Below are 24,966 nucleotides of genomic sequence, written 5' to 3'. Positions count from 1 at the left end.
GTTCTTGTCAACAGAGCAGCCCTAAACTTTGGGGTGCCTGTGTCTTGCTGATTTTTAGTTTTCCCAATTTATACGCCCATGAGTGGAAGTGCCTTATGCTCTCTATGCTGAGTTTTTTAGATGTTTCAGGAAACACCGTACACTTCTCCAGAGTGGCTGTTGGCAATTTACATCCCGCCCATCAGCGTAGTAAGGCTCCCGTTTCTCCATGGCCTGTCCTGCATTTCTGGTTTTGACACTTTATTCAGCATGGCCCTTTTGACCGATGGGAAGCGAGACTTCTTTGTAGCGCTGATTTGCCTTTCCAGGTTGCTTGGTTGGCCAAAAAGGGCGTATGCGTTTTTTCCTGAATATATTCAGGAAAAAACGCATACGCCCTTTTTGGCCAAGGGCATCGTTGTCGAGGTTTTGCCGCTTTTCCTGTGCTTTAAAGGCGATTCGACTCTACCTCCTGAAATCTGTTTCCTGCAATTCTGCCTTGCTTTCAAATCCTCCTCGTTGCCTTCCCTCAATATATTTGTGGACGAGAGTTATCATTTCTAACTCTGCAGGTTTGTGAATTGCAGTGCCCCTGAGCTCGATTTTTCAACTCGCTTTTTTGGGAGCTGGCCGCAAAAGCGCAGGATTGCTTCAGGCCCTGTTCTGCTTCCGGGCGGCAGGCTGAGCCTGTGGTTAATTCTTCTTCCTGATGGGAAAATAGAGTGACCTGTGCCTGTCCCAACACCTAGAGCTAGTCTCTCACTGGTTCCCCCTCTTCCCGTTCATCCTCAGGACAAATTGCAACCTGTACGGAACAGGAGGTTAAAGGTGCTGATTCTCGAAGGAGGGAGATTGCTAGTAAAGCGGCTGTAATGGCCAACCCGAGCACAAGGAGATGAGAAATGAGGTGCGTTTTAGAAACCTTTCCCGATCACACGGTGTACCATCTTCTGGGTTTCTCATGCATGTTTTCGATGTAGGAAGATGCCCTTGAACCTGGAGATTTTGGACCCATGGGATGGATACCACGCAGTATTACTTTAAAGGGTCTGCGTTTGCTCACCCAACCTCACCAAACCTCTCAGCCCCAAGAGTGTCCACCCTTATGTCTCAATCACCTGTGGGTCTAGAGATGGTCAATCCAGGTGGCATCACAGCCCCTGAACGAATTTTGTAAGAATTTCTCTCTCTTTCACTGTCTTTGTTTCACGGGTTTTTAAAAGTAATTGATTTTTATAATGGGGTTTAGCTGCTTTTCACTGCTGTGTTTATGCCGCTTTACACCCACTTGACTCACTTACAGAGGGATATCAATACATTGGTTTTAAGATTCTTCCTAGTCAGATATATTCTTGGGCGGTGAACAGGGGGTGTTGAGTCCAGTTCACTGAGCAAGGAGTAGGTCTTGTCTATTACATATTGGGTTTATGGAACGGTATCTGAGCTAATTTGAAACCCTTGTTTTATGCATCACCCACCTCACCTTTCCCGTTAAGCAGCCATAGTGTGTCTTCTAAACGTGTGACGCTGTTCTGTTTTGTAATTCAGTTCAAGTGTAGCGGTTTTTACATTCCCTCTCTAAGTGATATCTTATGATAAGTGTCTTTTTCTGTGTGACTTATTTCACTTAGAATCGTCGTACCTAAATCCTCTCATCATGCTGCTACTAGCCTTATGACGTTAATTTCATGGCTGAGTGATATGCCATTGTACATAAGGACCACAACTTCCTTATCCATTTTTCTCTTTCCTGGGATATTTAAGGTGTAACGAAGTGGAGGTTCTTGTCAACAGAGCAGCCCTAAACTTTGGGGTGCCTGTGTCTTGCTGATTTTTAGTTTTCCCAATTTCTACGCCCATGAGTGGAAGTGCCTTATGCTCTCTATGCTGAGTTTTTTAGATGTTTCAGGAAACACCGTACACTTCTCCAGAGTGGCTGTTGGCAATTTACATCCCGCCCATCAGCGTAGTAAGGCTCCCGTTTCTCCATGGCCTGTCCTGCATTTCTGGTTTTGACACTTTATTCAGCATGGCCCTTTTGACCGATGGGAAGCGAGACTTCTTTGTAGCGCTGATTTGCCTTTCCAGGTTGCTTGGTTGGCCAAAAAGGGCGTATGCGTTTTTTCCTGAATATATTCAGGAAAAAACGCATACGCCCTTTTTGGCCAAGGGCATCATGGTCGAGGTTTTGCCGCTTTTCCTGTGCTTTAAAGGCGATTCGACTCTACCTCCTGAAATCTGTTTCCTGCAATTCTGCCTTGCTTTCAAATCCTCCTCGTTGCCTTCCCTCAATATATTTGTGGACGAGAGTTATCATTTCTAACTCTGCAGGTTTGTGAATTGCAGTGCCCCTGAGCTCGATTTTTCAACTCGCTTTTTTGGGAGCTGGCCGCAAAAGCGCAGGATTGCTTCAGGCCCTGTTCTGCTTCCGGGCGGCAGGCTGAGCCTGTGGTTAATTCTTCTTCCTGATGGGAAAATAGAGTGACCTGTGCCTGTCCCAACACCTAGAGCTAGTCTCTCACTGGTTCCCCCTCTTCCCGTTCATCCTCAGGACAAATTGCAACCTGTACGGAACAGGAGGTTAAAGGTGCTGATTCTCGAAGGAGGGAGATTGCTAGTAAAGCGGCTGTAATGGCCAACCCGAGCACAAGGAGATGAGAAATGAGGTGCGTTTTAGAAACCTTTCCCGATCACACGGTGTACCATCTTCTGGGTTTCTCATGCATGTTTTCGATGTAGGAAGATGCCCTTGAACCTGGAGATTTTGGACCCATGGGATGGATACCACGCAGTATTACTTTAAAGGGTCTGCGTTTGCTCACCCAACCTCACCAAACCTCTCAGCCCCAAGAGTGTCCACCCTTATGTCTCAATCACCTGTGGGTCTAGAGATGGTCAATCCAGGTGGCATCACAGCCCCTGAACGAATTTTGTAAGAATTTCTCTCTCTTTCACTGTCTTTGTTTCACGGGTTTTTAAAAGTAATTGATTTTTATAATGGGGTTTAGCTGCTTTTCACTGCTGTGTTTATGCCGCTTTACACCCACTTGACTCACTTACAGAGGGATATCAATACATTGGTTTTAAGATTCTTACTAGTCAGATATATTCTTGGGCGGTGAACAGGGGGTGTTGAGTCCAGTTCACTGAGCAAGGAGTAGGTCTTGTCTATTACATATTGGGTTTATGGAACGGTATCTGAGCTAATTTGAAACCCTTGTTTTATGCATCACCCACCTCACCTTTCCCGTTAAGCAGCCATAGTGTGTCTTCTAAACGTGTGACGCTGTTCTGTTTTGTAATTCAGTTCAAGTGTAGCGGTTTTTACATTCCCTCTCTAAGTGATATCTTATGATAAGTGTCTTTTTCTGTGTGACTTATTTCACTTAGAATCCTCGTACCTAAATCCTCTCATCATGCTGCTACTAGCCTTATGACGTTAATTTCATGGATGAGTGATATGCCATTGTACATAAGGACCACAACTTCCTTATCCATTTTTCTCTTTCCTGGGATATTTAAGGTGTAACGAAGTGGAGGTTCTTGTCAACAGAGCAGCCCTAAACTTTGGGGTGCCTGTGTCTTGCTGATTTTTAGTTTTCCCAATTTATACGCCCATGAGTGGAAGTGCCCTATGCTCTCTAAGCTGAGTTTTTTAGATGTTTCAGGACACACCGTACACTTCTCCAGAGTGGCTGTTGGCAATTTACATCCCGCCCATCAGCGTAGCAAGGCTCCCGTTTCTCCATGGCCTGTCCTGCATTTCTGGTTTTGACACTTTTTTCAGCATGGACCTTTTGACCGATGGGAAGCGAGACTTCTTTGTAGCACTGATTTGCCTTTCCAGGTTGCTTGGTTGGCCAAAAAGGGCGTATGCGTTTTTTCCTGAATATATTCAGGAAAAAACGCATACGCCCTTTTTGGCCAAGGGCATCATGGTCGAGGTTTTGCCGCTTTTCCTGTGCTTTAAAGGCGATTCGAATCTACCTCCTGAAATCTGTTTCCTGCAATTCTGCCTTGCTTTCAAATCCTCCTCGTTGCCTTCCCTCAATATATTTGTGGACGAGAGTTATCGTTTCTAACTCTGCAGGTTTGTGAATTGCAGGGCCGCTGAGCTCCATTTTTCAACTCGCTTTCTTGGGAGCTGGCCGCAAAAGCGCAGGATTGCTTCAGGCCCTATTGTGGTTCCGGGCGGCAGGCTGAGCCTGTGGTTAATTCTTCTTCCTGATGGGAAAATAGAGTGACCTGTGCCTGTCCCCACACCTAGACCTAGTCTCTCATTGGTTCCCCCTCTTCCCGTTCATCCTCAGGACAAAGTTGCAACCTGTACGGAACAGGAGGTTAAAGGTGCTGATTCTCGAAGGAGGGAGATTGCTAGTAAAGCGGCTGTAATGGCGAGCCCGAGCACAAGGAGATGAGAAATGAGGTGCGTTTTAGAAAACTTTCCCGATCACACGGTGTACCGTCTTCTGGGTTTCTCATGCATGTTTTCGATGTAGGAAGATGCCCTTGAACCTGGAGATTTTGGACCCATGGGATGGATACCACGCAGTATTACTTTAAAGGGTCTGCGTTTGCTCACCCAACCTCACCAAACGTCTCAGCCCCAAGAGTGTCCACACTTATGTCTCAATCAGCTGTGGGTCTAGAGGTGGTCAATAAAGGTGGCATCACAGCCCCTGAACGAATTTTGTAAGAATTTCTCTCTCTTTCACTGTCTTTGTTTCACGGGTTTTTAAAAGTAATTGATTTTTATAATGGGGTTTAGCTGCTTTTCACTGCTGTGTTTATGCCGCTTTACACCCACTTGACTCACTTACAAAGGGATATCAATACATTGGTTTTAAGAGTCTTACTAGTCAGATATATTCTTGGGCGGTGAACAGGGGGTGTTGAGTCCAGTTCACTGAGCAAGGAGTAGGTCTTTTCTATTACATATTGGGTTTATGGAACGGTATCTGAGCTGATTTGAAACCCTTGTTTTCTGCATCACCCCACCTCACCTTTCCCGTTAAGCAGCCATAGTGTGTCTTCTAAACGTGTGACGCTGTTCTGTTTTGTAATTCAGTTCAAGTGTAGCGGTTTTTACATTCCCTCTCTAAGTGATATCTTATGATAAGTGTCTTTTTCTGTGTGACTTATTTCACTTAGAATCCTCGTACCTAAATCCTCTCATCATGCTGCTACTAGCCTTATGACGTTAATTTCATGGCTGAGTGATATGCCATTGTACATAAGGACCACAACTTCCTTATCCATTTTTCTCTTTCCTGGGATATTTAAGGTGTAACGAAGTGGAGGTTCTTGTCAACAGAGCAGCCCTAAACTTTGGGGTGCCTGTGTCTTGCTGATTTTTAGTTTTCCCAATTTATACGCCCATGAGTGGAAGTGCCTTATGCTCTCTATGCTGAGTTTTTTAGATGTTTCAGGAAACACCGTATACTTCTCCAGAGTGGCTGTTGGCAATTTACATGCCGCCCATCAGCGTAGCAAGGCTCCCGTTTCTCCATGGCCTGTCCTGCATTTCTGGTTTTGACACTTTATTCAGCATGGCCCTTTTGACCGATGGGAAGCGAGACTTCTTTGTAGCGCTGATTTGCCTTTCCAGGTTGCTTGGTTGGCCAAAAAGGGCGTATGCGTTTTTTCCTGAATATATTCAGGAAAAAACGCATACGCCCTTTTTGGCCAAGGGCATCATGGTCGAGGTTTTGCCGCTTTTCCTGTGCTTTAAAGGCGATTCGAATCTACCTCCTGAAATCTGTTTCCTGCAATTCTGCCTTGCTTTCAAATCCTCTTCGTTGCCTTCCCTCAATATATTTGTGGACGAGAGTTATCATTTCTAACTCTGCAGGTTTGTGAATTGCAGTGCCCCTGAGCTCCATTTTTCAACTCGCTTTCTTGGGAGCTGGCCGCAAAAGTGCAGGATTGCTTCAGGCCCTATTGTGGTTCCGAGCGGCAGGCTGAGCCTGTGGTTAATTCTTCTTCCTGATGGGAAAATAGAGTGACCTGTGCCTGTCCCCACACCTAGACCTAGTCTCTCATTGGTTCCCCCTCTTCCCGTTCATCCTCAGGACAAATTGCAACCTGTACGGAACAGGAGGTTAAAGGTGCTCATTCTCCAAGGAGGGAGATTGCTAGTAAAGCGGCTGGAATGGCGAACCCGAGCACAAGGAGATGAGAAATGAGGTGCGTTTTAGAAATCTTTCCCGATCACACGGTGTACCATCTTCTGGGTTTCTCATGCATGTTTTCGATGTAGGAAGATGCCCTTGAAGCTGGAGATTTGGGACCTATGTGATGGATACCACGCAGTATTACTTTAAAGGGTCTGCGTTTGCTCACCCAACCTCACCAAACCTCTCAGCCCCAAGAGTGTCCACCCTTATGTCTCAATCAGCTGTGGGTCTAGATATGGTCAATCCAGGTGGCATCACAGCCCCTGAACGAATTTTGTAAGAATTTCTCTCTCTTTCACTGTCTTTGTTTCACGGGTTTTTAAAAGTAATTGATTTTTATAATGGGGTTTAGCTGCTTTTCACTGCTGTTTTTATGGTGCTTTACACCCACTTGACTCACTTACAGAGAGATATCAATACATAGCTTTGAAGATTCTTCCTAGTCAGATATATTCTTGGGCGGTGAATAGGGGGTTTTTGCGTCCAGTTCACTGAGCAAGGAGTAGGTCTTGTCTATTACATATTGGGTTTATGACAAGCTATCTGAGCTAATTTGAAACCCTTGTTTTATGCGTCACCCCACCTCACCGTTCCCGTTAAGCAGCCATAGTGTGTTTTCTAAACGTGGGACTCTGTTCTGTTTTGTAATTCAGTTCAAGTGTAGCGGTTTTTACATTCCCTCTATAAGTGATACCTTACGATAAGTGTCTTTCTGTGTGACTTATTTCACTTAGAATCGTCGTACCTAAATCCACTCATCATGCTGCTACTAGCCTTATGACGTTGATTTCTTGCCTGAGTGATATTCCATTGTACATAAGGACCACAACTTCTTTATCCATTTTTCTCTTTCCTGGGATATTTAAGGTGTAATGAAGTGGAGGTTCTTGTCAACAGAGCAGCCCTAAACTTTGGGGTGCCTGTGTCTTGCTGATTTTTAGTTTTCCCAATTTATACGCCCATGAGTGGAAGTGCCCTATGCTCTCTAAGCTGAGTTTTTTAGATGTTTCAGGACACACCGTACACTTCTCCAGAGTGGCTGTTGGCAATTTACATCCCGCCCATCAGCGTAGCAAGGCTCCCGTTTCTCCATGGCCTGTCCTGCATTTCTGGTTTTGACACTTTTTTCAGCATGGCCCTTTTGACCGATGGGAAGCGAGACTTCTTTGTAGCACTGATTTGCCTTTCCAGGTTGCTTGGTTGGCCAAAAAGGGCGTATGCGTTTTTTCCTGAATATATTCAGGAAAAAACGCATACGCCCTTTTTGGCCAAGGGCATCATGGTCGAGGTTTTGCCGCTTTTCCTGTGCTTTAAAGACGATTCGAATCTACCTCCTGAAATCTGTTTCCTGCAATTCTGCCTTGCTTTCAAATCCTCTTCGTTGCCTTCCCTCAATATATTTGTGGACGAGAGTTATCGTTTCTAACTCTGCAGGTTTGTGAATTGCAGAGCCGCTGAGCTCCATTTTTCAACTCGCTTTCTTGGGAGCTGGCCGCAAAAGTGCAGGATTGCTTCAGGCCCTATTGTGGTTCCAGGCGGCAGGCTGAGCCTGTGGTTAATTCTTCTTCCTGATGGGAAAATAGAGTGACCTGTGCCTGTCCCCACACCTAGACCTAGTCTCTCATTGGTTCCCCCTCTTCCCGTTCATCCTCAGGACAAATTTGCAACCTGTACGGAACAGGAGGTTAAAGGTGCTCATTCTCCAAGGAGGGAGATTGCTAGTAAAGCGGCTGTAATGGCGAGCCCGAGCACAAGGAGATGAGAAATGAGGTGCGTTTTAGAAACCTTTCCCGATCACACGGTGTACCGTCTTCTGGGTTTCTCATGCATGTTTTCGATGTAGAAAGATGCCCTTGAACCTGGAGATTTTGGACCCATGGGATGGGTACCACGCAGTATTACTTTAAAGGGTCTGCGTTTGCTCACCCAACCTCACCAAACCTCTCAGCCCCAAGAGTGTCCACCCTTATGTCTCAATCAGCTGTGGGTCTAGAGATGGTCAATAAAGGTGGCATCCCAGCCCCTGAACGAATTTTGTAAGAATTTCTCTCTCTTTCACTGTCTTTGTTTCACAGGTTTTTAAAAGTAATTGATTTTTATAATGGGGTTTAGCTGCTTTTCACTGCTGTGTTTATGCCGCTTTACACCCACTTGACTCACTTACAGAGGGATATCAATACATTGGTTTTAAGATTCTTCCTAGTCAGATATATTCTTGGGCGGTGAACAGGGGGTGTTGAGTCCAGTTCACTGAGCAAGGAGTAGGTCTTGTCTATTACATATTGCGTTTATGGAACGGTATCTGAGCTAATTTGAAACCCTTGTTTTATGCATCACCCACCTCACCTTTCCCGTTAAGCAGCCATAGTGTGTCTTCTAAACGTGTGACGCTGTTCTGTTTTGTAATTCAGTTCAAGTGTAGCGGTTTTTACATTCCCTCTCTAAGTGATATCTTATGATAAGTGTCTTTTTCTGTGTGACTTATTTCACTTAGAATCGTCGTACCTAAATCCTCTCATCATGCTGCTACTAGCCTTATGACGTTAATTTCATGGCTGAGTGATATGCCATTGTACATAAGTACCACAACTTCCTTATCCATTTTTCTCTTTCCTGGGATATTTAAGGTGTAACGAAGTGGAGGTTCTTGTCAACAGAGCAGCCCTAACCTTTGGGGTGCCTGTGTCTTGCTGATTTTTAGTTTTCCCAATTTCTACGCCCATGAGTGGAAGTGCCTTATGCTCTCTATGCTGAGTTTTTTAGATGTTTCAGGAAACACCGTACACTTCTCCAGAGTGGCTGTTGGCAATTTACATCCCGCCCATCAGCGTAGTAAGGCTCCCGTTTCTCCATGGCCTGTCCTGCATTTCTGGTTTTGACACTTTATTCAGCATGGCCCTTTTGACCGATGGGAAGCGAGACTTCTTTGTAGCGCTGATTTGCCTTTCCAGGTTGCTTGGTTGGCAAAAAAGGGCGTATGCGTTTTTTCCTGAATATATTCAGGAAAAAACGCATACGCCCTTTTTGGCCAAGGGCATCGTTGTCGAGGTTTTGCCGCTTTTCCTGTGCTTTAAAGGCGATTCGACTCTACCTCCTGAAATCTGTTTCCTGCAATTCTGCCTTGCTTTCAAATCCTCCTCGTTGCCTTCCCTCAATATATTTGTGGACGAGAGTTATCATTTCTAACTCTGCAGGTTTGTGAATTGCAGTGCCCCTGAGCTCGATTTTTCAACTCACTTTTTTGGGAGCTGGCCGCAAAAGCGCAGGATTGCTTCAGGCCCTGTTCTGCTTCCGGGCGGCAGGCTGAGCCTGTGGTTAATTCTTCTTCCTGATGGGAAAATAGAGTTACCTGTGCCTGTCCCAACACCTAGAGCTAGTCTCTCACTGGTTCCCCCTCTTCCCGTTCATCCTCAGGACAAATTGCAACCTGTACGGAACAGGAGGTTAAAGGTGCTGATTCTCGAAGGAGGGAGATTGCTAGTAAAGCGGCTGTAATGGCCAACCCGAGCACAAGGAGATGAGAAAAGAGGTGCGTTTTAGAAACCTTTCCCGATCACACGGTGTACCATCTTCTGGGTTTCTCATGCATGTTTTCGATGTAGGAAGATGCCCTTGAACCTGGAGATTTTGGACCCATGGGATGGATACCACGCAGTATTACTTTAAAGGGTCTGCGTTTGCTCACCCAACCTCACCAAACCTCTCAGCCCCAAGAGTGTCCACCCTTATGTCTCAATCAGCTGTGGGTCTAGAGATGGTCAATCCAGGTGGCATCACAGCCCCTGAACGAATTTTGTAAGAATTTCTCTCTCTTTCACTGTCTTTGTTTCACGGGTTTTTAAAAGTAATTGATTTTTATAATGGGGTTTAGCTGCTTTTCACTGCTGTGTTTATGCCGCTTTACACCCACTTGACTCACTTACAGAGGGATATCAATACATTGGTTTTAAGATTCTTCCTAGTCAGATATATTCTTGGGCGGTGAACAGGGGGTGTTGAGTCCAGTTCACTGAGCAAGGAGTAGGTCTTGCCTATTACATATTGGGTTTATGGAACGGTATCTGAGCTAATTTGAAACCCTTGTTTTATGCATCACCCACCTCACCTTTCCCGTTAAGCAGCCATAGTGTGTCTTCTAAACGTGTGACGCTGTTCTGTTTTGTAATTCAGTTCAAGTGTAGCGGTTTTTACATTCCCTCTCTAAGTGATATCTTATGATAAGTGTCTTTTTCTGTGTGACTTATTTCACTTAGAATCGTCGTACCTAAATCCTCTCATCATGCTGCTACTAGCCTTATGACGTTAATTTCATGGCTGAGTGATATGCCATTGTACATAAGGACCACAACTTCCTTATCCATTTTTCTCTTTCCTGGGATATTTAAGGTGTAACGAAGTGGAGGTTCTTGTCAACAGAGCAGCCCTAAACTTTGGGGTGCCTGTGTCTTGCTGATTTTTAGTTTTCCCAATTTCTACGCCCATGAGTGGAAGTGCCTTATGCTCTCTATGCTGAGTTTTTTAGATGTTTCAGGAAACACCGTACACTTCTCCAGAGTGGCTGTTGGCAATTTACATCCCGCCCATCAGCGTAGTAAGGCTCCCGTTTCTCCATGGCCTGTCCTGCATTTCTGGTTTTGACACTTTATTCAGCATGGCCCTTTTGACCGATGGGAAGCGAGACTTCTTTGTAGCGCTGATTTGCCTTTCCAGGTTGCTTGGTTGGCCAAAAAGGGCGTATGCGTTTTTTCCTGAATATATTCAGGAAAAAACGCATACGCCCTTTTTGGCCAAGGGCATCATGGTCGAGGTTTTGCCGCTTTTCCTGTGCTTTAAAGGCGATTCGACTCTACCTCCTGAAATCTGTTTCCTGCAATTCTGCCTTGCTTTCAAATCCTCCTCGTTGCCTTCCCTCAATATATTTGTGGACGAGAGTTATCATTTCTAACTCTGCAGGTTTGTGAATTGCAGTGCCCCTGAGCTCGATTTTTCAACTCGCTTTTTTGGGAGCTGGCCGCAAAAGCGCAGGATTGCTTCAGGCCCTGTTCTGCTTCCGGGCGGCAGGCTGAGCCTGTGGTTAATTCTTCTTCCTGATGGGAAAATAGAGTGACCTGTGCCTGTCCCAACACCTAGAGCTAGTCTCTCACTGGTTCCCCCTCTTCCCGTTCATCCTCAGGACAAATTGCAACCTGTACGGAACAGGAGGTTAAAGGTGCTGATTCTCGAAGGAGGGAGATTGCTAGTAAAGCGGCTGTAATGGCCAACCCGAGCACAAGGAGATGAGAAAAGAGGTGCGTTTTAGAAACCTTTCCCGATCACACGGTGTACCATCTTCTGGGTTTCTCATGCATGTTTTCGATGTAGGAAGATGCCCTTGAACCTGGAGATTTTGGACCCATGGGATGGATACCACGCAGTATTACTTTAAAGGGTCTGCGTTTGCTCACCCAACCTCACCAAACCTCTCAGCCCCAAGAGTGTCCACCCTTATGTCTCAATCAGCTGTGGGTCTAGAGATGGTCAATCCAGGTGGCATCACAGCCCCTGAACAAATTTTGTAAGAATTTCTCTCTCTTTCACTGTCTTTGTTTCACGGGTTTTTAAAAGTAATTGATTTTTATAATGGGGTTTAGCTGCTTTTCACTGCTGTGTTTATGCCGCTTTCCACCCACTTGACTCACTTACAGAGGGATATCAATACATTGGTTTTAAGATTCTTCCTAGTCAGATATATTCTTGGGCGGTGAACAGGGGGTGTTGAGTCCAGTTCACTGAGCAAGGAGTAGGTCTTGTCTATTACATATTGGGTTTATGGAACGGTATCTGAGCTAATTTGAAACCCTTGTTTTATGCATCACCCACCTCACCTTTCCCGTTAAGCAGCCATAGTGTGTCTTCTAAACGTGTGACGCTGTTCTGTTTTGTAATTCAGTTCAAGTGTAGCGGTTTTTACATTCCCTCTCTAAGTGATATCTTATGATAAGTGTCTTTTTCTGTGTGACTTATTTCACTTAGAATCGTCGTACCTAAATCCTCTCATCATGCTGCTACTAGCCTTATGACGTTAATTTCATGGCTGAGTGATATGCCATTGTACATAAGGACCACAACTTCCTTATCCATTTTTCTCTTTCCTGGGATATTTAAGGTGTAACGAAGTGGAGGTTCTTGTCAACAGAGCAGCCCTAAACTTTGGGGTGCCTGTGTCTTGCTGATTTTTAGTTTTCCCAATTTCTACGCCCATGAGTGGAAGTGCCTTATGCTCTCTATGCTGAGTTTTTTAGATGTTTCAGGAAACACCGTACACTTCTCCAGAGTGGCTGTTGGCAATTTACATCCCGCCCATCAGCGTAGTAAGGCTCCCGTTTCTCCATGGCCTGTCCTGCATTTCTGGTTTTGACACTTTATTCAGCATGGCCCTTTTGACCGATGGGAAGCGAGACTTCTTTGTAGCGCTGATTTGCCTTTCCAGGTTGCTTGGTTGGCCAAAAAGGGCGTATGCGTTTTTTCCTGAATATATTCAGGAAAAAACGCATACGCCCTTTTTGGCCAAGGGCATCGTTGTCGAGGTTTTGCCGCTTTTCCTGTGCTTTAAAGGCGATTCGACTCTACCTCCTGAAATCTGTTTCCTGCAATTCTGCCTTGCTTTCAAATCCTCCTCGTTGCCTTCCCTCAATATATTTGTGGACGAGAGTTATCATTTCTAACTCTGCAGGTTTGTGAATTGCAGTGCCCCTGAGCTCGATTTTTCAACTCGCTTTTTTGGGAGCTGGCCGCAAAAGCGCAGGATTGCTTCAGGCCCTGTTCTGCTTCCGGGCGGCAGGCTGAGCCTGTGGTTAATTCTTCTTCCTGATGGGAAAATAGAGTGACCTGTGCCTGTCCCAACACCTAGAGCTAGTCTCTCACTGGTTCCCCCTCTTCCCGTTCATCCTCAGGACAAATTGCAACCTGTACGGAACAGGAGGTTAAAGGTGCTGATTCTCGAAGGAGGGAGATTGCTAGTAAAGCGGCTGTAATGGCCAACCCGAGCACAAGGAGATGAGAAAAGAGGTGCGTTTTAGAAACCTTTCCCGATCACACGGTGTACCATCTTCTGGGTTTCTCATGCATGTTTTCGATGTAGGAAGATGCCCTTGAACCTGGAGATTTTGGACCCATGGGATGGATACCACGCAGTATTACTTTAAAGGGTCTGCGTTTGCTCACCCAACCTCACCAAACCTCTCAGCCCCAAGAGTGTCCACCCTTATGTCTCAATCACCTGTGGGTCTAGAGATGGTCAATCCAGGTGGCATCACAGCCCCTGAACGAATTTTGTAAGAATTTCTCTCTCTTTCACTGTCTTTGTTTCACGGGTTTTTAAAAGTAATTGATTTTTATAATGGGGTTTAGCTGCTTTTCACTGCTGTGTTTATGCCGCTTTACACCCACTTGACTCACTTACAGAGGGATATCAATACATTGGTTTTAAGATTCTTCCTAGTCAGATATATTCTTGGGCGGTGAACAGGGGGTGTTGAGTCCAGTTCACTGAGCAAGGAGTAGGTCTTGTCTATTACATATTGGGTTTATGGAACGGTATCTGAGCTAATTTGAAACCCTTGTTTTATGCATCACCCACCTCACCTTTCCCGTTAAGCAGCCATAGTGTGTCTTCTAAACGTGTGACGCTGTTCTGTTTTGTAATTCAGTTCAAGTGTAGCGGTTTTTACATTCCCTCTCTAAGTGATATCTTATGATAAGTGTCTTTTTCTGTGTGACTTATTTCACTTAGAATCGTCGTACCTAAATCCTCTCATCATGCTGCTACTAGCCTTATGACGTTAATTTCATGGCTGAGTGATATGCCATTGTACATAAGGACCACAACTTCCTTATCCATTTTTCTCTTTCCTGGGATATTTAAGGTGTAACGAAGTGGAGGTTCTTGTCAACAGAGCAGCCCTAAACTTTGGGGTGCCTGTGTCTTGCTGATTTTTAGTTTTCCCAATTTCTACGCCCATGAGTGGAAGTGCCTTATGCTCTCTATGCTGAGTTTTTTAGATGTTTCAGGAAACACCGTACACTTCTCCAGAGTGGCTGTTGGCAATTTACATCCCGCCCATCAGCGTAGTAAGGCTCCCGTTTCTCCATGGCCTGTCCTGCATTTCTGGTTTTGACACTTTATTCAGCATGGCCCTTTTGACCGATGGGAAGCGAGACTTCTTTGTAGCGCTGATTTGCCTTTCCAGGTTGCTTGGTTGGCCAAAAAGGGCGTATGCGTTTTTCCTGAATATATTCAGGAAAAAACGCATACGCCCTTTTTGGCCAAGGGCATCGTTGTCGAGGTTTTGCCGCTTTTCCTGTGCTTTAAAGGCGATTCGACTCTACCTCCTGAAATCTGTTTCCTGCAATTCTGCCTTGCTTTCAAATCCTCCTCGTTGCCTTCCCTCAATATATTTGTGGACGAGAGTTATCATTTCTAACTCTGCAGGTTTGTGAATTGCAGTGCCCCTGAGCTCGATTTTTCAACTCGCTTTTTTGGGAGCTGGCCGCAAAAGCGCAGGATTGCTTCAGGCCCTGTTCTGCTTCCGGGCGGCAGGCTGAGCCTGTGGTTAATTCTTCTTCCTGATGGGAAAATAGAGTGACCTGTGCCTGTCCCAACACCTAGAGCTAGTCTCTCACTGGTTCCCCCTCTTCCCGTTCATCCTCAGGACAAATTGCAACCTGTACGGAACAGGAGGTTAAAGGTGCTGATTCTCGAAGGAGGGAGATTGCTAGTAAAGCGGCTGTAATGGCCAACCCGAGCACAAGGAGATGAGAAAAGAGGTGCGTTTTAGAAACCTTTCCCGATCACACGGTGTACCATCTTCTGGGTTTCTCATGCATGTTTTCGATGTAGGAAGATGCCCTTGAACCTGGAGATTTTGGACCCATGGGATGGATACCACGCAGTATTACTTTAAAGGGTCTGCGTTTGCTCACCCAACCTCACCAAACCTCTCAGCCCCAAGAGTGTCCACCCTTATGTCTCAATCACCTGTGGGTCTAGAGATGGTCAATCCAGGTGGCATCACAGCCCCTGAACGAATTTTGTAAGAATTTCTCTCTCTTTCACTGTCTTTGTTTCACGGGTTTTTAAAAGTAATTGATTTTTATAATGGGGTTTAGCTGCTTTTCACTGCTGTGTTTATGCCGCTTTACACCCACTTGACTCACTTACAGAGGGATATCAATACATTGGTTTTAAGATTCTTCCTAGTCAGATATATTCTTGGGCGGTGAACAGGGGGTGTTGAGTCCAGTTCACTGAGCAAGGAGTAGGTCTTGTCTATTACATATTGGGTTTATGGAACGGTATCTGAGCTAATTTGAAACCCTTGTTTTATGCATCACCCACCTCACCTTTCCCGTTAAGCAGCCATAGTGTGTCTTCTAAACGTGTGACGCTGTTCTGTTTTGTAATTCAGTTCAAGTGTAGCGGTTTTTACATTCCCTCTCTAAGTGATATCTTATGATAAGTGTCTTTTTCTGTGTGACTTATTTCACTTAGAATCGTCGTACCTAAATCCTCTCATCATGCTGCTACTAGCCTTATGACGTTAATTTCATGGCTGAGTGATATGCCATTGTACATAAGGACCACAACTTCCTTATCCATTTTTCTCTTTCCTGGGATATTTAAGGTGTAACGAAGTGGAGGTTCTTGTCAACAGAGCAGCCCTAAACTTTGGGGTGCCTGTGTCTTGCTGATTTTTAGTTTTCCCAATTTCTACGCCCATGAGTGGAAGTGCCTTATGCTCTCTATGCTGAGTTTTTTAGATGTTTCAGGAAACACCGTACACTTCTCCAGAGTGGCTGTTGGCAATTTACATCCCGCCCATCAGCGTAGTAAGGCTCCCGTTTCTCCATGGCCTGTCCTGCATTTCTGGTTTTGACACTTTATTCAGCATGGCCCTTTTGACCGATGGGAAGCGAGACTTCTTTGTAGCGCTGATTTGCCTTTCCAGGTTGCTTGCTTGGCCAAAAAGGGCGTATGCGTTTTTCCTGAATATATTCAGGAAAAAACGCATACGCCCTTTTTGGCCAAGGGCATCGTTGTCGAGGTTTTGCCGCTTTTCCTGTGCTTTAAAGGCGATTCGACTCTACCTCCTGAAATCTGTTTCCTGCAATTCTGCCTTGCTTTCAAATCCTCCTCGTTGCCTTCCCTCAATATATTTGTGGACGAGAGTTATCATTTCTAACTCTGCAGGTTTGTGAATTGCAGTGCCCCTGAGCTCGATTTTTCAACTCGCTTTTTTGGGAGCTGGCCGCAAAAGCGCAGGATTGCTTCAGGCCCTGTTCTGCTTCCGGGCGGCAGGCTGAGCCTGTGGTTAATTCTTCTTCCTGATGGGAAAATAGAGTGACCTGTGCCTGTCCCAACACCTAGAGCTAGTCTCTCACTGGTTCCCCCTCTTCCCGTTCATCCTCAGGACAAATTGCAACCTGTACGGAACAGGAGGTTAAAGGTGCTGATTCTCGAAGGAGGGAGATTGCTAGTAAAGCGGCTGTAATGGCCAACCCGAGCACAAGGAGATGAGAAAAGAGGTGCGTTTTAGAAACCTTTCCCGATCACACGGTGTACCATCTTCTGGGTTTCTCATGCATGTTTTCGATGTAGGAAGATGCCCTTGAACCTGGAGATTTTGGACCCATGGGATGGATACCACGCAGTATTACTTTAAAGGGTCTGCGTTTGCTCACCCAACCTCACCAAACCTCTCAGCCCCAAGAGTGTCCACCCTTATGTCTCAATCACCTGTGGGTCTAGAGATGGTCAATCCAGGTGGCATCACAGCCCCTGAACGAATTTTGTAAGAATTTCTCTCTCTTTCACTGTCTTTGTTTCACGGGTTTTTAAAAGTAATTGATTTTTATAATGGGGTTTAGCTGCTTTTCACTGCTGTGTTTATGCCGCTTTACACCCACTTGACTCACTTACAGAGGGATATCAATACATTGGTTTTAAGATTCTTCCTAGTCAGATATATTCTTGGGCGGTGAACAGGGGGTGTTGAGTCCAGTTCACTGAGCAAGGAGTAGGTCTTGTCTATTACATATTGGGTTTATGGAACGGTATCTGAGCTAATTTGAAACCCTTGTTTTATGCATCACCCACCTCACCTTTCCCGTTAAGCAGCCATAGTGTGTCTTCTAAACGTGTGACGCTGTTCTGTTTTGTAATTCAGTTCAAGTGTAGCGGTTTTTACATTCCCTCTCTAAGTGATATCTTATGATAAGTGTCTTTTTCTGTGTGACTTATTTCACTTAGAATCGTCGTACCTAAATCCTCTCATCATGCTGCTACTAGCCTTATGACGTTAATTTCATGGTTGAGTGATATGCCATTGTACATAAGGACCACAACTTCCTTATCCATTTTTCTCTTTCCTGGGATATTTAAGGTGTAACGAAGTGGAGGTTCTTGTCAACAGAGCAGCCCTAACCTTTGGGGTGCCTGTGTCTTGCTGATTTTTAGTTTTCCCAATTTCTACGCCCATGAGTGGAAGTGCCTTATGCTCTCTATGCTGAGTTTTTTAGATGTTTCAGGAAACACCGTACACTTCTCCAGAGTGGCTGTTGGCAATTTACATCCCGCCCATCAGCGTAGTAAGGCTCCCGTTTCTCCATGGCCTGTCCTGCATTTCTGGTTTTGACACTTTATTCAGCATGGCCCTTTTGACCGATGGGAAGCGAGACTTCTTTGTAGCGCTGATTTGCCTTTCCAGGTTGCTTGGTTGGCCAAAAAGGGCGTATGCGTTTTTTCCTGAATATATTCAGGAAAAAACGCATACGCCCTTTTTGGCCAAGGGCATCGTTGTCGAGGTTTTGCCGCTTTTCCTGTGCTTTAAAGGCGATTCGACTCTACCTCCTGAAATCTGTTTCCTGCAATTCTGCCTTGCTTTCAAATCCTCCTCGTTGCCTTCCCTCAATATATTTGTGGACGAGAGTTATCATTTCTAACTCTGCAGGTTTGTGAATTGCAGTGCCCCTGAGCTCGATTTTTCAACTCGCTTTTTTGGGAGCTGGCCGCAAAAGCGCAGGATTGCTTCAGGCCCTGTTCTGCTTCCGGGCGGCAGGCTGAGCCTGTGGTTAATTCTTCTTCCTGATGGGAAAATAGAGTGACCTGTGCCTGTCCCAACACCTAGAGCTAGTCTCTCACTGGTTCCCCCTCTTCCCGTTCATCCTCAGGACAAATTGCAACCTGTACGGAACAGGAGGTTAAAGGTGCTCATTCTCCAAGGAGGGAGATTGCTAGTAAAGCGGCTGTAATGGCCAACCCGAGCACAAGGAGATGAGAAAAGAGGTGCGTTTTAGAAACCTTTCCCGATCACACGGTGTACCATCTTCTGGGTTTCTCATGCATGTTTTCGATGTAGGAAGATGCCCTTGAACCTGGAGATTTTGGACCCATGGGATGGATACCACGCAGTATTACTTTAAAGGGTCTGCGTTTGCTCACCCAACCTCACCAAACCTCTCAGCCCCAAGAGTGTCCACCCTTATGTCTCAATCACCTGTGGGTCTAGAGATGGTCAATCCAGGTGGCATCACAGCCCCTGAACGAATTTTGTAAGAATTTCTCTCTCTTTCACTGTCTTTGTTTCACGGGTTTTTAAAAGTAATTGATTTTTATAATGGGGTTTAGCTGCTTTTCACTGCTGTGTTTATGCCGCTTTACACCCACTTGACTCACTTACAGAGGGATATCAATACATTGGTTTTAAGATTCTTCCTAGTCAGATATATTCTTGGGCGGTGAACAGGGGGTGTTGAGTCCAGTTCACTGAGCAAGGAGTAGGTCTTGTCTATTACATATTGGGTTTATGGAACGGTATCTGAGCTAATTTGAAACCCTTGTTTTATGCATCACCCACCTCACCTTTCCCGTTAAGCAGCCATAGTGTGTCTTCTAAACGTGTGACGCTGTTCTGTTTTGTAATTCAGTTCAAGTGTAGCGGTTTTTACATTCCCTCTCTAAGTGATATCTTATGATAAGTGTCTTTTTCTGTGTGACTTATTTCACTTAGAATCGTCGTACCTAAATCCTCTCATCATGCTGCTACTAGCCTTATGACGTTAATTTCATGGCTGAGTGATATGCCATTGTACATAAGGACCACAACTTCCTTATCCATTTTTCTCTTTCCTGGGATATTTAAGGTGTAACGAAGTGGAGGTTCTTGTCAACAGAGCAGCCCTAACCTTTGGGGTGCCTGTGTCTTGCTGATTTTTAGTTTTCCCAATTTCTACGCCCATGAGTGGAAGTGCCTTATGCTCTCTATGCTGAGTTTTTTAGATGTTTCAGGAAACACCGTACACTTCTCCAGAGTGGCTGTTGGCAATTTACATCCCGCCCATCAGCGTAGTAAGGCTCCCGTTTCTCCATGGCCTGTCCTGCATTTCTGGTTTTGACACTTTATTCAGCATGGCCCTTTTGACCGATGGGAAGCGAGACTTCTTTGTAGCGCTGATTTGCCTTTCCAGGTTGCTTGCTTGGCCAAAAAGGGCGTATGCGTTTTTTCCTGAATATATTCAGGAAAAAACGCATACGCCCTTTTTGGCCAAGGGCATCGTTGTCGAGGTTTTGCCGCTTTTCCTGTGCTTTAAAGGCGATTCGACTCTACCTCCTGAAATCTGTTTCCTGCAATTCTGCCTTGCTTTCAAATCCTCCTCGTTGCCTTCCCTCAATATATTTGTGGACGAGAGTTATCATTTCTAACTCTGCAGGTTTGTGAATTGCAGTGCCCCTGAGCTCGATTTTTCAACTCGCTTTTTTGGGAGCTGGCCGCAAAAGCGCAGGATTGCTTCAGGCCCTGTTCTGCTTCCGGGCGGCAGGCTGAGCCTGTGGTTAATTCTTCTTCCTGATGGGAAAATAGAGTGACCTGTGCCTGTCCCAACACCTAGAGCTAGTCTCTCACTGGTTCCCCCTCTTCCCGTTCATCCTCAGGACAAATTGCAACCTGTACGGGACAGGAGGTTAAAGGTGCTGATTCTCGAAGGAGGGAGATTGCTAGTAAAGCGGCTGTAATGGCCAACCCGAGCACAAGGAGATGAGAAAAGAGGTGCGTTTTAGAAACCTTTCCCGATCACACGGTGTACCATCTTCTGGGTTTCTCATGCATGTTTTCGATGTAGGAAGATGCCCTTGAACCTGGAGATTTTGGACCCATGGGATGGATACCATGCAGTATTACTTTAAAGGGTCTGCGTTTGCTCACCCAACCTCACCAAACCTCTCAGCCCCAAGAGTGTCCACCCTTATGTCTCAATCACCTGTGGGTCTAGAGATGGTCAATCCAGGTGGCATCACAGCCCCTGAACGAATTTTGTAAGAATTTCTCTCTCTTTCACTGTCTTTGTTTCACGGGTTTTTAAAAGTAATTGATTTTTATAATGGGGTTTAGCTGCTTTTCACTGCTCTGTTTATGCCGCTTTCCACCCACTTGACTCACTTACAGAGGGATATCAATACATTGGTTTTAAGATTCTTCCTAGTCAGATATATTCTTGGGCGGTGAACAGGGGGTGTTGAGTCCAGTTCACTGAGCAAGGAGTAGGTCTTGTCTATTACATATTGGGTTTATGGAACGGTATCTGAGCTAATTTGAAACCCTTGTTTTATGCATCACCCACCTCACCTTTCCCGTTAAGCAGCCATAGTGTGTCTTCTAAACGTGTGACGCTGTTCTGTTTTGTAATTCAGTTCAAGTGTAGCGGTTTTTACATTCCCTCTCTAAGTGATATCTTATGATAAGTGTCTTTTTCTGTGTGACTTATTTCACTTAGAATCGTCGTACCTAAATCCTCTCATCATGCTGCTACTAGCCTTATGACGTTAATTTCATGGCTGAGTGATATGCCATTGTACATAAGGACCACAACTTCCTTATCCATTTTTCTCTTTCCTGGGATATTTAAGGTGTAACGAAGTGGAGGTTCTTGTCAACAGAGCAGCCCTAAACTTTGGGGTGCCTGTGTCTTGCTGATTTTTAGTTTTCCCAATTTATACGCCCATGAGTGGAAGTGCCCTATGCTCTCTAAGCTGAGTTTTTTAGATGTTTCAGGACACACCGTACACTTCTCCAGAGTGGCTGTTGGCAATTTACATCCCGCCCATCAGCGTAGCAAGGCTCCCGTTTCTCCATGGCCTGTCCTGCATTTCTGGTTTTGACACTTTTTTCAGCATGGACCTTTTGACCGATGGGAAGCGAGACTTCTTTGTAGCACTGATTTGCCTTTCCAGGTTGCTTGGTTGGCCAAAAAGGGCGTATGCGTTTTTTCCTGAATATATTCAGGAAAAAACGCATACGCCCTTTTTGGCCAAGGGCATCATGGTCGAGGTTTTGCCGCTTTTCCTGTGCTTTAAAGGCGATTCGAATCTACCTCCTGAAATCTGTTTCCTGCAATTCTGCCTTGCTTTCAAATCCTCCTCGTTGCCTTCCCTCAATATATTTGTGGACGAGAGTTATCGTTTCTAACTCTGCAGGTTTGTGAATTGCAGGGCCGCTGAGCTCCATTTTTCAACTCGCTTTCTTGGGAGCTGGCCGCAAAAGCGCAGGATTGCTTCAGGCCCTATTGTGGTTCCGGGCGGCAGGCTGAGCCTGTGGTTAATTCTTCTTCCTGATGGGAAAATAGAGTGACCTGTGCCTGTCCCCACACCTAGACCTAGTCTCTTATTGGTTCCCCCTCTTCCCATTCATCCTCAGGACAAAGTTGCAACCTGTACGGAACAGGAGGTTAAAGGTGCTGATTCTCGAAGGAGGGAGATTGCTAGTAAAGCGGCTGTAATGGCGAGCCCGAGCACAAGGAGATGAGAAATGAGGTGCGTTTTAGAAAACTTTCCCGATCACACGGTGTACCATCTTCTGGGTTTCTCATGCATGTTTTCGATGTAGGAAGATGCCCTTGAACCTGGAGATTTTGGACCCATGGGATGGATACCACGCAGTATTACTTTAAAGGGTCTGCGTTTGCTCACCCAACCTCACCAAACGTCTCAGCCCCAAGAGTGTCCACACTTATGTCTCAATCAGCTGTGGGTCTAGAGGTGGTCAATCCAGGTGGCATCACAGCCCCTGAACGAATTTTGTAAGAATTTCTCTCTCTTTCACTGTCTTTGTTTCACGGGTTTTTAAAAGTAATTGATTTTTATAATGGGGTTTAGCTGCTTTTCACTGCTGTGTTTATGCCGCTTTACACCCACTTGACTCACTTACAAAGGGATATCAATACATTGGTTTTAAGAGTCTTACTAGTCAGATATATTCTTGGGCGGTGAACAGGGGGTGTTGAGTCCAGTTCACTGAGCAAGGAGTAGGTCTTGTCTATTACATATTGGGTTTATGGAACGGTATCTGAGCTGATTTGAAACCCTTGTTTTCTGCATCACCCCACCTCACCTTTCCCGTTAAGCAGCCATAGTGTGTCTTCTAAACGTGTGACGCTGTTCTGTTTTGTAATTCAGTTCAAGTGTAGCGGTTTTTACATTCCCTCTCTAAGTGATATCTTATGATAAGTGTCTTTTTCTGTGTGACTTATTTCACTTAGAATCCTCGTACCTAAATCCTCTCATCATGCTGCTACCAGCCTTATGACGTTAATTTCATGGCTGAGTGATATGCCATTGTACATAAGGACCACAACTTCCTTATCCATTTTTCTATTTCCTGGGATATTTAAGGTGTAACGAAGTGGAGGTTCTTGTCAACAGAGCAGCCCTAAACTTTGGGGTGCCTGTGTCTTGCTGATTTTTAGTTTTCCCAATTTATACGCCCATGAGTGGAAGTGCCCTATGCTCTCTAAGGTGAGTTTTTTAGATGTTTCAGGACACACCGTATACTTCTCCAGAGTGGCTGTTGGCAATTTACATGCCGCCCATCAGCGTAGCAAGGCTCCCGTTTCTCCATGGCCTGTCCTGCATTTCTGGTTTTGACACTTTATTCAGCATGGCCCTTTTGACCGATGGGAAGCGAGACTTCTTTGTAGCGCTGATTTGCCTTTCCAGGTTGCTTGGTTGGCCAAAAAGGGCGTATGCGTTTTTTCCTGAATATATTCAGGAAAAAACGCATACGCCCTTTTTGGCCAAGGGCATCGTTGTCGAGGTTTTGCCGCTTTTCCTGTGCTTTAAAGGCGATTCGACTCTACCTCCTGAAATCTGTTTCCTGCAATTCTGCCTTGCTTTCAAATCCTCCTCGTTGCCTTCCCTCAATATATTTGTGGACGAGAGTTATCATTTCTAACTCTGCAGGTTTGTGAATTGCAGTGCCCCTGAGCTCCATTTTTCAACTCGCTTTCTTGGGAGCTGGCCGCAAAAGCGCAGGATTGCTTCAGGCCCTATTGTGGTTCCGAGCGGCAGGCTGAGCCTGTGGTTAATTCTTCTTCCTGATGGGAAAATAGAGTGACCTGTGCCTGTCCCCACACCTAGACCTAGTCTCTCATTGGTTCCCCCTCTTCCCGTTCATCCTCAGGACAAATTGCAACCTGTACGGAACAGGAGGTTAAAGGTGCTCATTCTCCAAGGAGGGAGATTGCTAGTAAAGCGGCTGGAATGGCGAACCCGAGCACAAGGAGATGAGAAATGAGGTGCGTTTTAGAAATCTTTCCCGATCACACGGTGTACCATCTTCTGGGTTTCTCATGCATGTTTTCGATGTAGGAAGATGCCCTTGAACCTGGAGATTTTGGACCCATGGGATGGATACCACGCAGTATTACTTTAAAGGGTCTGCGTTTGCTCACCCAACCTCACCAAACCCCTCAGCCCCAAGAGTGTCCACCCTTATGTCTCAATCAGCTGTGGGTCTAGAGGTGGTCAATCCAGGTGGCATCACAGCCCCTGAACGAATTTTGTAAGAATTTCTCTCTCTTTCACTGTCTTTGTTTCACGGGTTTTTAAAAGTAATTGATTTTTATAATGGGGTTTAGCTGCTTTTCACTGCTGTTTTTATGGTGCTTTACACCCACTTGACTCACTTACAGAGAGATATCAATACATAGCTTTGAAGATTCTTCCTAGTCAGATATATTCTTGGGCGGTGAATAGGGGGTTTTTGCGTCCAGTTCACTGAGCAAGGAGTAGGTCTTGTCTATTACATATTGGGTTTATGACAAGCTATCTGAGCTAATTTGAAACCCTTGTTTTATGCGTCACCCCACCTCACCGTTCCCGTTAAGCAGCCATAGTGTGTTTTCTAAACGTGGGACTCTGTTCTGTTTTGTAATTCAGTTCAAGTGTAGCGGTTTTTACATTCCCTCTATAAGTGATACCTTACGATAAGTGTCTTTCTGTGTGACTTATTTCACTTAGAATGGTCGTACCTAAATCCACTCATCATGCTGCTACTAGCCTTATGACGTTGATTTCATGCCTGAGTGATATTCCATTGTACATAAGGACCACAACTTCTTTATCCATTTTTCTCTTTCCTGGGATATTTAAGGTGTAATGAAGTGGAGGTTCTTGTCAACAGAGCAGCCCTAAACTTTGGGGTGCCTGTGTCTTGCTGATTTTTAGTTTTCCCAATTTATACGCCCATGAGTGGAAGTGCCCTATGCTCTCTAAGCTGAGTTTTTTAGATGTTTCAGGACACACCGTACACTTCTCCAGAGTGGCTGTTGGCAATTTACATCCCGCCCATCAGCGTAGCAAGGCTCCCGTTTCTCCATGGCCTGTCCTGCATTTCTGGTTTTGACACTTTTTTCAGCATGGCCCTTTTGACCGATGGGAAGCGAGACTTCTTTGTAGCACTGATTTGCCTTTCCAGGTTGCTTGGTTGGCCAAAAAGGGCGTATG

The sequence above is a fragment of the Balaenoptera ricei genome, chromosome 7 (genome assembly GCF_028023285.1).
Source record: "Balaenoptera ricei isolate mBalRic1 chromosome 7, mBalRic1.hap2, whole genome shotgun sequence".
Lineage (NCBI taxonomy): Eukaryota > Metazoa > Chordata > Mammalia > Artiodactyla > Balaenopteridae > Balaenoptera > Balaenoptera ricei.
Note: the sequence above shows the minus strand (reverse complement) of the source record.